Here is an 18,424-nt window from a genome sequence, read left to right as displayed (position 1 = left end):
ACAGGAAAACAATAGAGAGAGCTTTTTGAAGAAGACATTTTGGGTAACCAAAAGACTCATCCTAACTATTAGTGATTCTGTATTTCAATTACGCTTAGTGAATTAAAATTGGGTAGTAAATATTCTTACCGGTATTTTGTAAATGCTTGTAATTAGAAAGGGACCAAACAACTTAGAACAAATATAACAATGTAATTTAAGTGTTAGAATCAATGTTCAAAGAACTTTAAAAATAAGCAGTTGTTATTTTTGCCCACCCAAATCTACTTCCTTCCCTCTGGTAAGAGAACCTGTTTTCCTTGCAAAACCACCAGCCCCTACTCCATCACCATGCTAGACTGATTTCACTTCCAAGAGTGGGCATGTGACCCAAAACTGGCTTATCAGAGCAGGACATATTCTTTCTGGCAAAGGGGACTGACCATAACTCAATCAGTTTAGTGAAAATTATCCTGAAGCTTTTCATATAATAACTAGGAAAGGGGTATGTTCACTGAACTTAGTGTTGGGAAAATGGAAACCTTGAGTTGCTGGTAAGAATGGTGTTATCAACACAGAGGAAAACTCACCTGAGATATGGAGATTGGTAAAGGGACTGTTTATGGTAATACTGCATGCTTTTATCTGTCAGGTCTCATTCTAAAAGCATCATGTCTATTAATATAATACTCAAAAAAAAGATGTCATTACTATACATGTTACAGAGCCAAGAAGATTGGAGTTGAAAGACCTTAGGTAATATGTGCAGAATCATAGCTAGTAAATAGTGGAACCTGGACATGCGGACAACAGAGACTATGCTCTTGAAACCACACACACCTTGTTCTTTCCACCTTCTACTTCTCATTAAATGAGTTAATATACTCATAGAGTATATTGGAGTATATTGGAGTTAATATACTCCCCTTTTAAGTCAGTTTTTTTCTGACATTGACAGTGAAAAGTTCTGAATAATAACAGCACTGTAATGAATGCAAACAGTAACAAGTATGCTGAGCTAACATAAAAGTTAACTAGATAATTTGGCCCACCCAACAAAAAATTAACATAAGATAGGCTATATGTGTGTAATATTAGCAAACTAATATTTACACTAGAACAAACTAGTTAGTCAAGTACTATTTTATTTTATTGTTTTTTAAGATTTTATTTATTTATTAAACAGACAGAGATCACAAGTAGGCAGAGAGGCAGGCAGAGAGAGGGGTGGAGAAGCAGGCTCCCCGCCAAGCAGAGAGCCCGATGTGGGGCTCCATCCCAGGATCTTGGGATCATGACCTGAGCTGAAGGCAGAGGCTTTAACCCACTGAGCTACCTAGGCACCCCATTATTGTTGTTTTTAAAATACAGAACACTCTGCTGCGCATCGGGCTCTCTGCTCAGCAGGGAGCCTGCTCCTCCTCCCCCGCCTGCCTCTCTACCTACCTGTGATCTCTCTCTCTCTCTCAAATAAATTAAAAAATATAAAAATAAAAATAAATAAATAAATACAGAACACTTCATGAATTTGCGTGTCATTTGTGCAGGGTCCATGCTAATCTTCTCCGTGTGTCCAATTTTAGTATATGTGCTGCCTTCTGCCAAAGCAAGTACTATTATCTGATGTTTAAAGAGGTGCATTTAAAATCCATTACAGGCCAAAAATGAAATCTTGCCATTGGCAACAACATGGATAGAGCCAGAAGGTATAACACTAAGTCAGTTAAGTCAGTTAGAGAAAGACATACCATGTGATTTCACTCACATGTGAGATATAAGAAACAAAACAAGGGGAAAAAAGAGAAATCAAAGAATAGACCTTAACTGCAGAGAACAACGTGATGGTTACCAAAAGGGAACTGTGTGCGAGACGGGTGAAAGAAGTGAAACGGATGAAGAGACATTGATATTGATGAGCAGTGAGTAATGTACAGACTCTTCGAATAATTATATTTTACACCTGAAACTAATTATAACACTCTATGTTAACTATATTGCAATTAATTTTTTAAAAAATTCTATTATAGGCCAAAGTACCTTTTTCAAGTTTGTAGAAATTATATGTGATTTTCCCCACAAAAGTTCTGGAAAAGATTTTATTCTCAGTCCATGCAAGAGATTAACTAGTGTTTATTATCCTTTAAATCGCTATAATTCCTCATAAGGGCTTTAAACCTGTAATTTTTCAGGTACCTCCTTTCAGGAAATATTTTCTCCAGAATGAGAGAGTCAGGGTAGACTCTTGAGATCCTACTCACCAAATCCCTAGCCCTCTATCTGCCATAGAATTCAGTGATAAAGGAGGCTTTTTCCTGTAATAACTAGGAAAAAGGAACTGTCTCTCACTGGGCTCAGAGTTGAGAAAATGGAAGCCTGGAGCTGCTGACAATGGGGGCTTCAGCAAAGGGGAAGGGTCACCGGACAGATGGGGATTAAAAAACAGTGTTCTGAAGCTGACACTGAGTAAATATTGCATTTCTGTGATAATTGTCTTATGACTATTTAATATAAAGATGTAGTTTGAATATATCTTATTCTTATTATTCAATTCCACTTTAGACTAAAGCTTCATGAATAGAATTCCAATTGTATAAAATTTAGGTAACAATCTTAATATAAAGCCATATAATTTAAGGAAACTCAACTGAGTTAGAATTTGTGCTTTATAAATTTGTCTTCAGTCATGCATGATGGAGCTATCAAATCCAATTAGTACAAATTTACCAGACCTAAAAGAGCAGAGTCCAGAAACAGTGGAAATCTTTCATTTAAATGGATTCTATTTAAATAAAAGGTATTATTTCTGGTCTATCATACCATGCTTTTAAACACTTAACTGTTTTGGTTAAAGAACAGAGCCATTTACTCAACTCTCCCCAGCTCCCTCTTTTAAAATGTAGACCGTATCTTCTATTATTTCTTGGAAACCCCTCAAAACTGCAGAAGCAGGGGATGACCATGATTAACCATATTTTTTTTTATTTAAGATTATTTATTTATTTGTTTGTAAGAAAGAGAGAGAGAGAAAGAGTGAGAACAAGCAGGTAGAGAAGCAGAAAGAGAAGGCGGCTTCCCACTGAGCCAGGAGCCCCATGTGGGACTTGATCCCAGGACCCTAGGTTCATGAGCTGAAGATAGATGCTTAACTCACTGAGGTACCCAGGCATCCCTAAACATAAGTTAAAAAAAAAATCCCTTTGGTAAAATATATGTGACTACATACCAAGAATTTATATATTTGAGTCAACAATTAAAACTAAATTTAGCTTCAGAAACAAACAAAAAAAGGAGCTGCTTTTGAAAATTAAGTGCATAAGGTTTACTAAGCTAAGCTGAAGCATGGACTCTTCCAGATGGTTTTGCAAAGTAAAATCTACAAGTCAGGAAATGACAGATGCTGGCGAGGATGCGGAGAAAGGGGAACCCTCCTACACTGTTGGTGGGAATGCAAGCTGGTGCAACCTCTCTGGAAAACAGCATGGAGGTTCCTCAAAATGTTGAAAATAGAACTGCCCTATGACCCAGCAACTGCACTATTGGGTATTTACCCTAAAGATACAAACATAGTGATCCAAAGGGGCACGTGTACTCAAATGTTTATAGCAGCAATGTCCACAATAGCCAAACTATGGAAAGAACCTAGATGTCCATCAACAGATGAATGGATCAAGAAGATGTGGTATATATACACAATGGAATACTATGCAGCCATCAAAAGAAATGAAATCTTGCCATTTGCGACAACATGGATGGAACTAGAGCATATCATGCTTAGCGAAATAAGTCAGGCGGAGAAAGACAACTACCATATGATCTCCCTGATATGAGGAAGTGGTGTTGCAACATGGGGGCTTAAGTGGGTACGAGAAGAATAAATGAAAGAAGATGGGATTGGGAGGGAAACAAACCATAAGTGACTCTTAATCTCACAAAACAAACTGAGGGTTGCTGGGGGGAGGGGGTTTGGGAGAAGGGGGTGGTATTATGGACATTGGGGAGGGTATGTGTTTTGGTGAGTGCTGTGAAGTGTGTAAACCTGGTGATTCACAGACCTGTACCCCTGGGGATAAAAATATATGTTTATAAAAATAAAAAATTATATTAAAAAAAATCTACATGGTGGTAGTTATACATAGTTTATCTAATGCATCTGTCTGAACGTTCTTTAGTCCAGCAATACGATTTATCTCTCTTTGAAATTATGAAATCAATGGGAAGTGATCATAAAACTTTACAAATTTATGGCTACTTTCCAAACTCTCTTTTCTAAGAACCATTAAATTGCTTCCTAAGGAAAAAGAAACAAAAGTTACAATTCAAGAGAGTAGATGACATGAACTCCAGAGAATCCCAACTTGGAACTAGCTTTCTATTTTTTGGGTCTCTTATGAATACACAAACTTCTGCTTCATATTGCTTTGGAGGCTGCAAAGAATTGTGAATTAGAAGGAAAAGGAGTCACACACCAGATTCTTTTACTCAAATGTGGCCCCAGGACTAGCAGCAATAGCAATGCCTGGGAGCTGGTTAGAAATGTTGCATCTCAAACCCTGCCCCAGACAGTCTGAGTACGAATCTGCATCTGCAATCCCCAGTAGATTTGTATGCAGGTCACAGTAGGAGGGGGTCTCTGAAGTATTTTTATAAGGACACTGTAAGTCCTAAAAGTCTTTGCCTATATACTTTCCAATCTTGACTCTTCTGCCAACTGATAATAGGTTTCATAAGGACTAACTATAATTATATCTAACACTTATTTTATTGCATGCTTGCACTAAGTACATTACATAAATTACTTTATTTCACGCTAAAATTATTCCTTCTGAGATCATTTATGACATAAGGCTGTGATTCTCATACTTGAGCCTACATCGAGAAGCATGTGAAGGGCTTTTTAAGAAACAGTGTGCTTAGCCGGCCACCAGAGTTTTTGAAGCAATAAATTTGGGGTAGGCCTTCAAGAACTAACTGGAAAGTACTCAGGTAATGCTGATTAAGACCACTAATACAAAAGTCCCAAATATAAGTATCTCTCAATTCGACTACCTGGGTCTACATCTCCAATGCAGACTCATTGTCAAAAAAAAATTGTGTAGTCCTAGGGATTCTCTCTGGGCCCCCTCCTTCTCACAGTTGCCACAGTTCATTTTGCCTCTTTTTTCAAGCCACCTGCAAAAGACAATGCACTTTCCCCACATCTCTTCCTCCTGACTGGCCCCAAGTCTGAAATGTTTTTGGCTTTGATGTTATCAGTGCTAATTACTACAGAGTAATGGATAATTTTTCTGTGTAAAAAGCATTCCAGAAATCTCACAAATCCTCAGAGTTTATTCCTTTGACTTTTACTTCAGGTGTTAATGTGGAATTAACTTCCTATTAAATTCTTGGGGTCTTTATGTTCAAATAACTCAGATGTACTTCAAAGAAATGACTAATTAAAATTTGCATCTTTGTAAGAAAAAGAGATTGTTGAAATACTTCCACCTACATTCCTTCATTTGCTTCTGTCAAGAATCTCATTAAATTGTTAAGGTAAATAAAATAATGCTACAAAAAATTAGGAGGAACTGAAAGCAAATTAGCAGCTGAATAATAAGTCTCAGTTTCGGGAGATCCTCCTTTCAGAATAACCATACTTCCATCTTTTTCTACATGTTCAAACAGGGCCATAGTTTCAAAATTATGCAGTAATTGTTATATGTGTGTATATTACATACACCTTAGTTTTATTGTTTTATTCACATAAACATTTCTCAGTTGGAAAGAGTTATGTTCACATTAGATTTTACCTAAAGAAATCAAGTGTTACATACTTGGAATAACATCCCCAGAAACATAAAAGTAGGCAAAAAGTTTTTTTGGGGGGTTTAGATCAATAATTAGTAATGAGGGACGCCTGCGTGGCTCAGTGGGTTGGGCGGCTGCCTTTGGCTCAGGTCATGATCCCAGCGTCCTGGGATCAAGTTCCGCATCCGGCTCCTTGCTTGGGAGCCTGCTTCTCCCTCTGCCTCTACCTGCCACTCTGTCTGCCTGTGCTTGCTCTCGCTTCTCTCTCTATGACAAATAAATAAATAAAATCTTAAAAAAAAAAAAAAAACAATTAGTAATGAAATTCGTGCTTATGTTTCTTCTCCCCTAGGTTCTGAAAGGAATTCTTTACATAGAAGTCATACCCATTGCTTTGAGTATTAAGTGGGAGATAAATATTTTTAATTTCTTCCTTCAGGCAACTAACCCAATAGTCTGCTAACACTTTAAACTAAAGAAGAATAAAGGCAGTGGTTAAAACATGACCTAACAAGCCTGCTGTGAACCCATATATTAGTTTTTACAATATATTTACATTAAGAAAGGAGAACTTACAACAAAATTTAAGTATAGCTACTGGAGGTTTTAACTAAATCTGAGCTACACTCATCTAAAAATATAGACCTATCCAATCATCTATAAAGCATGTGTGGGGTGGATCCCTCAGGAGATGATGTGTCTGAACATTGAGCCTCCTGGGAAGGCTTATCTCACAGGGAACTAAAAATCAACCATCTGGGGAGCATTGAAGACAAAGAGTGATTCCCAATTTATGTCTATTTAGATATTACTAAATAATTCAGTTATAGTTATTTTTAGCACTTTTATCTTTTAACTTTTACTAAATTTATTTTTTTATTTTTTTTATTTTTTTAAAGATTTTATTTATTTATTTGACAGAGAGAGATCACAAGTAGGCAGAGAGGCAGGCAGGGAGAGAGGAGGAAGCAGGCTCCCTGCTGAGCAGAGAGCCCGATGTGGGACTCGATCCCAGGACCCTGAGATCATGACCGGAGCCGAAGGCAGCGGCTTAACCCACGGAGCCACCCAGGCGCCCTAACTTTTACTAAATTTAAAAATGATGACCCACCACTATTATGGTAAGCTATGAAGAATTCTCTTTAGCATTTCTTGTAAGGCAGGTCTAGTGGTGATGAACTCCCCCAGCTTTTATTTGTCTTTATCTTTCCTTCACTTTTGAAGGACATGCTTGCCTGGTATAGCCGCTTGGTTGGCAGGTTTTTTTCCTCTCAGTACTTGGACTATACATCTCCCTCTCTGGACTATAAGGATTCTGCTGAAATATCCATTATGATCATATGGAAGCTTCCTTGTACACAACAAGTGACTTTTCTCTTGCTGCTTTCAAAATTCTCTCTTCAACTTTTGTCAATTTGATTATAATGTGTCTCCATGTGGGTTTCTTTGGATCCATCCACCCTATAATCTAGGAGTTCCACTTCTAAGTATATAACCGAAAGAAAAGAAATCAGTATCCAAAGAGATATGTATACTCCTATGTTCATTGAAGTATCATTCAAGATAGCCAAGATATGAAAACAACCTTAGTATCTATAGACAGAGGAATTAATAAGGAAAATGTGGTGTCTGTGTATGTGTTTGGATTACATATACAATGGAATGTTATACATGTGGATATAAATATAGAATGGAATATTATTCAGCCTTAAAAAACAAGGAAGTTCTGCTATTTCAGACAACATGGATGAACCTCAAGGCAACTATGTTAAATTAAGTAAGTCAGACATACAAATACAGTTGACCCTTAAACAACATAAGGTTTAGCGGCACTAGTCCCCTGTGCAATCAAAAATCTATATGTAGCTTTTGACTTTCCCAAAACTTAACAACTAATAGCCTAGTGTTGCCTTACTATAACATAAGCTGTTGGTTAACATATGCTGTATATGTTATATTTATTATATACAGTATTCTTACAATAAAGTAAGCTAGAGAAAGGGAAATGTTATTAGGAAAATCATAAGGAAGAGAAAATATATGTATAGCACTGTAGTATAAAAAAATCCACATATAAGTAGACCTGCATGGATCAAACCATGTTGGTGAAGGGGTGACTACACCACAAATCTCCGGAGACAGAATTAAGATGGCAGAGGAGCAGGGATACTCTAGGTTGCCTCATCCCTTGAACACAACTATATAAACACCAAATCATCTGGACACCCAAGAAATCAATCTGAGAACTGAGAGAGCAAAACGGCACAACTAGAGATAGAAAAAAACATACCATATGGGAAATGTAGCAGAGTTACAAATGAATAGCTAAATATGCTAAGTATAGTAGCTCTCTCTGTGTATTGATTCAAATGTTCCTCTTTGGATAATTCAGTCACTTTCAGTTTTAAAATTGCCTTTCAGTTTAATCTCTATTTCCTCTGTTCCTGTCCAAGAAGATTTTAGTATTGGAGCAAGTCTTACGTGAACAAATTTGGAGTAAGGGTGATCTCTGGCACCATAATGATGGTTTTTTGAAATCTGCTGGTGGATGTCAATGGGGTGCAGCAGGTTGGGCACCCATCTTAGGGTCTTCTACCATTTACATGGCTATTATAACCAAAACTCATTTCATTTCTATCTAGATGAGGAATAAGAATATCTGCCTGGCTAACCTGACCTTATATTGATTCATGTTAATGCTATAAACCACTTTGAGTCTCTGCTACATCATCAAACGAAGACCAAGTCTAGGATGTGGGCCATTCCTTGCCTCTTTCCATGACAGACCCCATAGCAACTCAGTTATGTATGATTTCACCATGTGGAGACATAAGGAAATACCGGAGTTTCTCCTTCCATCAGAAAACTAAGCAAAGCTCTACTGTGCAACCTAAGCCCTCCTTTTCTTGTCTCTTTATTTGGCACAAACTCACCAAAGTAGAACTATTCTGGAGTGAGTTCTAATACTTCTTTAAGCCTTGATGTTTCTTTAAGATCCCTAATATATCTTACCTCTCTGGGACTTTTTGTTTCACTTCCAGTTTTCCCCTATACTACAACCCCCCTTCTTTAATTTTAATACTTCCCTGAATCACATATGGTAAACAAATATCTGGTACTGTTCATAATAACAAATAACTCAGAAATATTTTAGATAACTCTATTCTCTCATTTTATTTATTAAATTTTAAGCTCCTTCAACTGCTGGATGACTAAGGCTACAACTCCAAAGGAAACAAAGAGCACTCCTCTTCCGGTGATGTTAAAAGAAATATGTTATTTGTTTGTTTTTTGAGTGTGCTGTTTGGTTTATACAATTTTATTGTAATTGAATCTCAGAGAAATTATGTTATAGCATATGATATTTGGTGGTGGGCTTTTATAAGAGTTAATAAAGGCAGTCATTAAATAGTTTATCAAGGAAAAGACATTTGTAAGCATCATAAAATTAATAAGTCAACCGTAGTATGTGATGGCAAAGACAGTATCTTTGATAGTTTGGTTAAAGAAATTATTTCAGGATCATACACATTGAATGTAGGGATCTTCACTTTGATTTTTAAAATTTCGACCTCAGAAGTATAATTAAAAAGGATCCTGATGCTTATAATAGTGAGAATATTGTACATTATTAAGATGTTCCATGAACTAAAGAAATTTCTTAAGGAAATTTTATTTAAGAAGGAAAAATATTTTATGAAAGTAGGAATAAAATCCTGATAGCATGAATTACAAACATCATTAACACTTTCATTAGTCATGTTAGCAAACAGGGTCCTTGAATACTTGAGTAAATAAAATGTGTCTGACAGGATTATAATAATTTAATATTTATTGAATACCTATAAGATGTGTTAGGTTGTTCTGACACTATTGTAATTTATTATCTCAAAATATGACTTCTTGATGAAAAGATTTAAATAATGAAAACATTTCCACTACATGTAAAATTGTGATTTTTCAGCATTCAAAAAATGCATTTTGAGGTTAGTAACTGAGTATAATTCTAAACCTCTTTTTGTCTTGATAAAAAATGATGTTAGCAGAGGTTCCTCCATGTTTGTTGAAATAAAATAAAAGTAATATAGTTTGTTATTAAGATGCTTTAATTTGGATTTCTTTTACATTTAATAATGGATGAATTAAACATAAAGAAAGTTACCAGTATTCAAAAAAGCATTCACTTAGCCCAGGGTAAAAATCAATTTATAAAGTATAAGCCTTGAATTTTAGATGGGAGATGAAATGAAAAGAAAAAAAACTAAAGACTCTAAGACCTCTTATCTCAGTAAGAACGTACTGGATCTAGGGACTCTAGCACATATGTGGCTGGTTAAGGTAAAAAGTAAAAGAGACATGACAGAACACTTGTCTTCAACAAATATTGATAATTATACAGTAAGTATTTTTTAGGTAAAAATGTAAATGTATTTCTAGGAGAAAAAATGACCACCATATGAAGATGACATTCTCAACAAGTGAAGATATAAAAAGAAAAAATAAAAACATATAAAATATTGCCAAAAGAGGTAATTTGCAATAAAGTATATAAACTTGGACGCTTTTTTATGATTAAGTTGTAAAATTTCATAGTCAGTATGCCAAACAAAAGAGCAAGACCAGATGCAAACTGTGGTGTATATAACCCTGCTGCTCCCGCACAGATGGATTATCTGTTCCTCAAATTACCTACAGTGTTCAGGGCCCACTCACAACCACCAGAGCTAGATATATAGAGGGAGAGAGCCATTTGGTTTCAAGACTTGTAGATCTATGAGAGTCCCTGAAACGTGGCTGAAAACATAACAAGAAAACACTTTGATTAGTCTCTTGGGTTTGCAATTCATCTTTCCCCAGCACATGTTAAAATAAAAACAGATGGTCACTAAAATGCCTCTATAGGAGAACTTTTGCTGCTGAATGAAGTATGCAAATTAGGCCATGACCATCTTATTGCTTTTTCTCTTCCATTCCCTCTTATTGATTTTCTATTTCTTCTAACTAAATGGTGCTGGAGAATCCCAATTAAAGGACCTTGGAATGTATATCCAGGGAATGTGAATTTTTAAGGAAACACTCAGGGTGATTCTGAATCAGAATCACCAACAGACCAACAGAGAAATACTGTCTTAACCTTTCAAAATCTGGTTTGGCTTCTTCCACTTCACTGAAATAATTTCTCAAAGAAGCCTGCCATTTTATAATTTTCGGATCTCCAATAGGGGTTGCCTTTCTCAACCTCTCTGAATAAAGCCTTCAGGACCCAGTGGTTAACCACATTCTTTTTCTAAAATTCTCTCCTCCTTTGCTTTCCAAACCCTGGAGCAAGCATAGCTGTTCTCCAGGCTTGAGAGGTGATATACCATCGTGGATATCAGTATAGATTCTGGAGCCAGCTCACCAGGAATCAGGGTCTGACTCCACCTCTCTCTAGCTAAAAGACCTTGGGCAAATTACCTTCTTTGTCTCATTTTACTGGTCTACATAATGGACACAAATAAACTACAGTAACTTGCAGAAATATGATTTAATAATATACATTTGATAACATACATAGCACAAAGCAAATTCACAATGAATATTACTCATTTTTTACATTTCTGACACCATTAACTTCTTAAGATACCCTTTCACTTCCTCCTCTATAACAAGAATTAAATTTTAAGGATGCTTTTCCTCTTCTTTATTTTGACTATTTCATAACTCCCTCAGCAATAGTTCTTCTATCAATGAGCTAAAACTCCATTCAGTAGCACAAACTGAATGAGCAATTAGTCAAATTATCATCTTTGTTACTTACCCTCCAATCAGCTTCTCCTCTGTTCAGTCTTAACATTCAACCACACTGTTCTAAACTAATGTAATAATAGTCACACAGCATACAAATAGGGCTCTAATCTAGAACCTTGTTAATTCTTCATTCAAGCTGTATTCACTGTTTTATTTCTCCTGGTAGTTACATATATATTGCATGAATTTTCTTTGTTAGAAGATTTGAATTGAGAAATGAATTATTGTCAGAATTACTACTGCATATACATGTTTAATAGATCTTAAAGAAGTTAAATACTCTTAAATTAATTCTCTTTTTATTTCTCTCCTTTTGAAACCATACTCATACCTTTAAGTCATTGATTAATTCATACAACCCTCTATACTTGTGTACTTCTATTTAGCCATTGAAATAAAATCTTAAAGGAAAATTATATGTGTTTTTCATCACATATTCTGTCCAAAGTAAAATCTTAAACTGAAATTTACATTCATTTCTTCTCTCCTCTAAAGACTGGCAAACCTTAAGTGAATAGTAAATATGTCTCGCTCCTATCTTTGATTTCAACATTGTACCTGATACAAGTGGTTGGAAATATATAATGTCTTTTGCCTTTCTACCTGTGTGCAGAGTATCAGCCTCAACTTGGATAGTCTTGACACCCATTTAAGTTCTCCAAGAAGAATCTAACTGCATATAAAATGTCAGTAAACAGGGGCGCCTGGGTGGCTCAGTGGGTTAAAGCCTCTGCCTTTGGCTCAGGTCATGATCCCAGGGTTCTGGGATCGAGCCCTGCATCAGGCTCTCTGCTCTGCGGGGAGCCTGCTTCCTCCCCTCTCTCTCTGCCTGCCTCTCTGCCTACTTGTGATTTCTCTCTCTCTGTCAAGTAAATAAAATCTTTAAAAAAAAAAAATGTCAGTAAACATTTTACTTTAAAAATGTATTTTCACATTTTTACACGTTTACCTTACATTTCCATTTATATGTTTATATTAAACATTTTACTTTAAAATCTTTACTGAAGATTCCATAAGTGACATCTAAGAAAGAATTACAGCACACATTATAAAGTTAACAAATTAAAATTTCAGACTAGATAAGTCTGGCTCCTCCTTTCCCTTGTCCCTCATCCCAAGAAGACCTTCACTTTCCAACCTGTTTGGCTCATAGTCCCCAGACTCATTTGCTCTTCACTTGCCTATAATTAGGTTGCAGGTAGGTTATATCCCATCTCTAACTGCAAACCAACATAACTAAATTCATCACAATGTTCATCAAACACTGAGCTGCATCTTTAAGGCTATTTCAGATTAATCTTTGAGGTATTCTCAAGTTTTGTTGGAAATTCAAACTGTAGAGTTTTGTTTTTTTGTTCCCCCCCACCCTACCACTATGGGTTTCCATATTTGTGTTTAGATTCAGGGTTTTACCTCATTCTCATCACATTTTGTTATATCTTCCAGAAAATCCTATTTTACTCTTCACTGCGCATGCGGTTATGGATTTATTTACTTTTGTTCTCAACTTTCTTATGTCACATCATTGCGAATTTGGAAATAATAAGAGCAAATAGATGTATCTAGGTTGCTATTTTTGAAAATTTAGTTTCTTACATCTTATTCAAAGACTTAAAATCAATAATTTGGAGGTCTATTTAATGAATTAATCTAAAGTACCAACTTAAAAACACACACACATACACATATGCTCATACTACTGTTTTGTGTTTCTGAGAAACAAGCACAAAATGATGAAGCATGCCATGCCTGGGGCGAAGCTGTAGAAACTTCCCAATGCCAGTGTAAGTAGGGTGGCCTCTACATGCAAACTAATCTGTTTAGGAAAGGGGAATTCATACGTAAAAGCATCCCATTTCCATTACCTACTAGCATCGTTACCATGGGCAAATTACTTTTAGGGGAAACATAAAGGAAATAGAAAAATAATGAAAAATAGGTGTACTTTCAAAAATAGAAAAGTGAAAGTGATTATATTCCTAAGCCTAGAGAATAGAAACATTAGAACTGGAAGATATTATTGTGGAAGTAGTTAGTGACCGAAAGGGGCAAAAGGTGAAGAAACGAGAGTTTGACCTGAGCTAAACAGATTTGAAGTTCCAATGCACAAATGAATTATTTTGCACCCTCAGTTTATGATACTGCTGCTGGAAGTTTCCAATTCTTCAAACCTTCCCCAAATAGACACACACACATACAGATAGAAAATTACCAAAGAAAATTCTTACATCCCAAATACCTTCTATTCTCAAACTAAATAACATGCATTTAACTCATTCTATTTTTTTTTTTTTAAGGCTTCTCTTAGTGGCCGGTTCACCTCATTTTTTTTTCACCTCATTTTTCATCAATAACAACAATCATGAAGAACCAGAGTACACTTCTTTTCGGGCACAGCTGCCTACTGAGGTGATCTCCAGACAGGGGTCATGCTGGATTATCAGCTTCAGATTATAAAATGTCAGATTATAAAAAAAAAAAAAAAGAGAGAGAGATATACACTGGAAAAGAAATCTCTGTGTTGACAAAGATGCTACTCTTCAATGAAATTAATGTTAAGTCCAAGTGCAGCAAGTAGCTAGTGGCTAGAATTTCACCTGTTTGAAATGATCAATGTGTTTTCCTTTTATGGAGAAGAAACAAATTTGATAACCAAAGCCGAAAACCTACTCAAAATTTGAACATGACAAAACTAGCATTTGTCATTTTATCCCATATTTTTATCCTTCAGTGGTAAAAAAGAAACTTGGATCATTCAAACAAGAACAAAATTTCTTATTACATAATGTTGGACAATTTAATATCAGCATTTTTTCCTTGTCTCCCCTAGGCTGAAGCTTCTAAACGATATAGTCAAGAAGAGAGAAGCTTGAGAAAAGGCAAAATTCCTTATTGTCATGTCACATTATGTCACATACTCATATAGAAAAGATATTATTAAGAAAGCAGTTATCATTACTTAATAAAATGACTCCAAAAGGCATCACTATTGATCTATAACTAAACTAGTAAGTTCCAACTAGTCTACTGACATTCTACAAAAGCACAAATAGTCTTTGGAAATCAAAAGGTAAAACTAATTTTTATATAAATGAAGAATATATTATAAAATCAGGGCCTAAAGTAATAAAAAGTTCTATGAAGCTATTTTGAATTTTTATTAACTACCAATGTTGCAAGAGAAGGCACCTCTTATAAATTGAAAATCCACTGACACCTTAAACCTCATTTGGGACAATCAATGGAAAAGAGAAAAGAAAATATATCAGTGAGAGCTCAAAAGGAAAATTTTATTTAGATTTTCTGTTAAATAAAAGAAAATTTAATGCTAAGAGGATAGATAAGGGCGGCAATATTCTAGATTTATGTGCTACAAAACAATGGGCACTGAAACTCTAGAATACTGTAAGATAAAACTGAATTATTTGATAGCAGTTTCAACTCAATAAAAATGGAACACCAGGCTTAATAAAATAACTCAAATATGACAAAGGTATTATGAATAAAATAAAATTGTCACAATAGGTCAACTTGTTACTCAGTCCTTTAACAAGCTTTCACAACAGCTTAACCATGGTGAGGGAGCTCATGAAATTGAACTAAATTAGTTGGTCACAGAAACTTTAAATCATCTGAAAGTTTTACCCTTTGTTACATGTATTCCAAAATGCTCTTATGACTCAAAGGAGCATGTTTATGCTAATTTTCAAATTTCAATTTTTAGATAAAAATATATCTATGTACTCTAGTATACTAGTATATATATATATATATATATATATACTAGTATATATCTGGTATACTTCATTTTATTACTCGATTTTATACTTCTTCAAAATCTTATAAAATCCCTGTATATACAATAATATAAAATATATATATTATAAAACATATAATATATATAATATAAAATATATTACATAATTAGAATATAAAATGACAAATCTGAGCAAAATATCAATATTTAGCCAGAAATCATAACTCCATTATTAATTTCTTTAGGGTAATTTAAAAATACGCATTCATAAAAAGATAGTGATATGCAAACACTATTATATAATCATTCTTGTAATACTGTACATCCAATATTGCTTACTCACATTTATTTGCATATGTGAAAGAACTGTGACAATTTAGATGAAGTTACCTTTGCAGGACTCTTGGCGATTTTTATATTACTTTTGTACATTTATGAATAGTCCAGATGGGACAATATTATTTTTATCATCAGAAAAATAATTATTATTTACAGAATTAATTTCTAAGTAAATACAAAATTAAAGATTTTTTCCAAAGAGAAAATGAGTAAGCCACACAGTTTGTACTGGAATTTCTTTAGTTTATAGTTTTTATGAGAGGGTGAGGCATGGAAACTCCAGAGTATGATAAAGTCCACACACTTAAGCAACTTTTAACTACAGAATACCCTTTTGCCACTTCTGTATCTTCTCACTTTAAAAAATGTGCAACAAAAAGAACTGTATTTCTGAAATAACAGTGATAAATTCTCAAAGACCTATTTACATGACTATTCTCTATAAAACATTTTCAGAAGTTAGATTTGGTAAAGAGAATTTAAGGAAACATTAGATTTGTTGTAATAATGTAAAGTAAGTAGTTTTAAAAAGATCATAACTCAACAACATAAGAATACGTCCAAATACATGACATAAACTTGTGACACTAGAATTTATGTGTACTAGGGAACTTGGTATGTTGTTGATAATAAAGACATAGGCAACTTTGTGGATAGAGTTATTTGGCAAATGTCTTAGTCCCTTTGATTCTTAACTATCTCATTTATAAAATAGAACAATATATGCTCTTCAGAGTTGTTGACTGGGATTTAATAGATGATATCTAGAACACACCTGGAACAATAAATACTAGCTCACTTTTTGCTCTCTTTGCATTTTTTTATGACAACGGTTATATTCAGGCATCAAATAGACAATGCACATGGGGAAAGTATTAAATTTTGTTGCTTTTACACAATGAAGCATACTATGCATGTTACTTTTTAAGATACAGCAAGCATTGGTGGTATCTTAGATAGATTTCCAGGAAGTAGATGCAGATAAGTGTGGGTGCGTGGTGAATGAGGGATCTATACCTGTGAGGCATGAGGAAAGCAGGACTGGGCCAGGGATGAGGTGAGGCTCTGATAGCACTGCGACAGTAGCATCTGCAAATCTGAAGCTGGAATGGCCTCTTAGAGTTGTCTACCCACTTTTGAAGCAAAGAGCTGGGATTTTTGCAGCCTGCCCCCAACAAGGGAACAAGTTCAGGAAATGTAGCTTCCTTTGGCTGAGAGCATGCTTCAACTCAGCAGGAGGGACACTGGAAACTCAGGACAGCATTAACCCAAGATTGGAGCACACACATTCCATATAATGATTTCTATAAAAAGTGCTGGATGGGGTCTATTAATTAATTAGTACACATAGTACATTTTTTCACTGTGATCTTCAGATGATCATTTTCTCTAATAAATGAGATGACATGAGAAATGCCTTATTTTGCTCAGAAATACAGAAACTAAATTTTAGATGTGGTGATTGAGTATCTGGTTCACTCCTGTTCTTTGCAGTGTGTGTTAGGATATGCTTTAAGGCATGTAATTATACAATACTCTTCATTAAAGACAGAAATGATAGTATGTTTTGCTCCATTTAGATAATTCCAAATTAATAATAATAATAATAATAATAATTAGTTCCATGTCTATTATTTATTTTATTTGCATCCTTAAAAATAAATCAATTAGGTACAAGGTTGGATGAATTCAGGTAAACATATCTATTGGCATATTGCTTTCTTGACACTACTACATTTAATTATTCACCATTTGAAATCTAGATTGAAGTGAAGATTTTCTTAAATGGAAGCAGATTATAGCAGTCCATTTTGCAAGTATACACATTCAAGAAGAAGACTAAAATAATTTCCATATCTTTCTCTAAATAAAAATGATAATGTTCTCAACAAAGAATTTATAGGATCCTTTATTCTTAGGAATTCCATTTTTAGCTTGGTTTCTCTGTGATAAAGGAATTACCATTAATAGATATATACGGTTTGGAATTAGGCTCCTTTGTTACTCTGAACAGGTCTAAAAAAGCACACTTTTAGAGTGGGGAGATGAAGGAATATGTATAAGAAATAATATGTTTCTATATAAATGTAAGGTACTAACTCAGTTGTGAGGTTGATTGCCCATAGCTAGATCCCCTTCGAGATACAGGTGATCACTCCTATGAAGTATCATCCCAAGTCAAACTAATTATGACCCAAACCAGGTGTTATTAATTTGTGGCTGTTTTTAATGACTTTTACTAGAAAGAGCCTTGGGGAAAAAATATGAATAGAAAATGTAGCAATAAATTTTGTTAAGCACCATATTGATCAAGGCATTGTTGGAAATATGATAGTATTTTTTTAGGTTCTATGAAAATGATTTCTCTCTTTGAGTAAAGAAAGGCACACTTTTTGCAGAATATTCATTCTGAGGAGGCAGTAGACTTCAGAAGAGCAGGTACATAAATGAATAAGATCTGAGTTTGATTGCTAGTTTTACCATTTAATAGTGGTGTGACCTTCATCACACTATTTAATCGATGTTATCCTCAATTTCCACATTTATAAGAAGAAGATAATGGCAACATCTCTGTGGTTGTAAGGGAAAATTAAATAAGAAAATGCATATAAAGACTTTACCACAATGCTAGCCCATTATAAATGAGCTGATGAAATGATTTTTAAAAAAATCCATTTGAGGGAACTCATTCCTATTATTAGCATTTGAAAACTTTTGACCATTCTAAATTTTGTCTGGGACTGGCTCTGATTTGAGTTTCTAAGCCAGGCA

At 34.7% G+C, this 18,424-nt stretch overlaps 1 protein-coding gene and 1 non-coding gene across 2 annotated transcripts in view; both read right to left on the bottom strand.

The window, feature by feature from the left end:
• ZNF385D (zinc finger protein 385D) overlaps window positions 1-18,424 on the bottom strand; it is a 936,273-nt gene that overhangs the window by 676,080 nt on the left and 241,769 nt on the right. The window lies entirely within an intron of this gene.
• On the bottom strand, window positions 1,484-1,593 carry LOC131826212 (U6 spliceosomal RNA). The gene has a single exon (XR_009351473.1). It is a non-coding gene; the product is annotated as a U6 spliceosomal RNA (small nuclear RNA).

Source organism: Mustela lutreola, chromosome 2, assembly GCF_030435805.1.
Source record: "Mustela lutreola isolate mMusLut2 chromosome 2, mMusLut2.pri, whole genome shotgun sequence".
Classification (NCBI taxonomy): Eukaryota; Metazoa; Chordata; class Mammalia; order Carnivora; family Mustelidae; genus Mustela; species Mustela lutreola.
The sequence above is the reverse complement of the archived record's forward strand: the minus strand, read 5'-3'. Positions and strand labels throughout refer to the sequence as shown.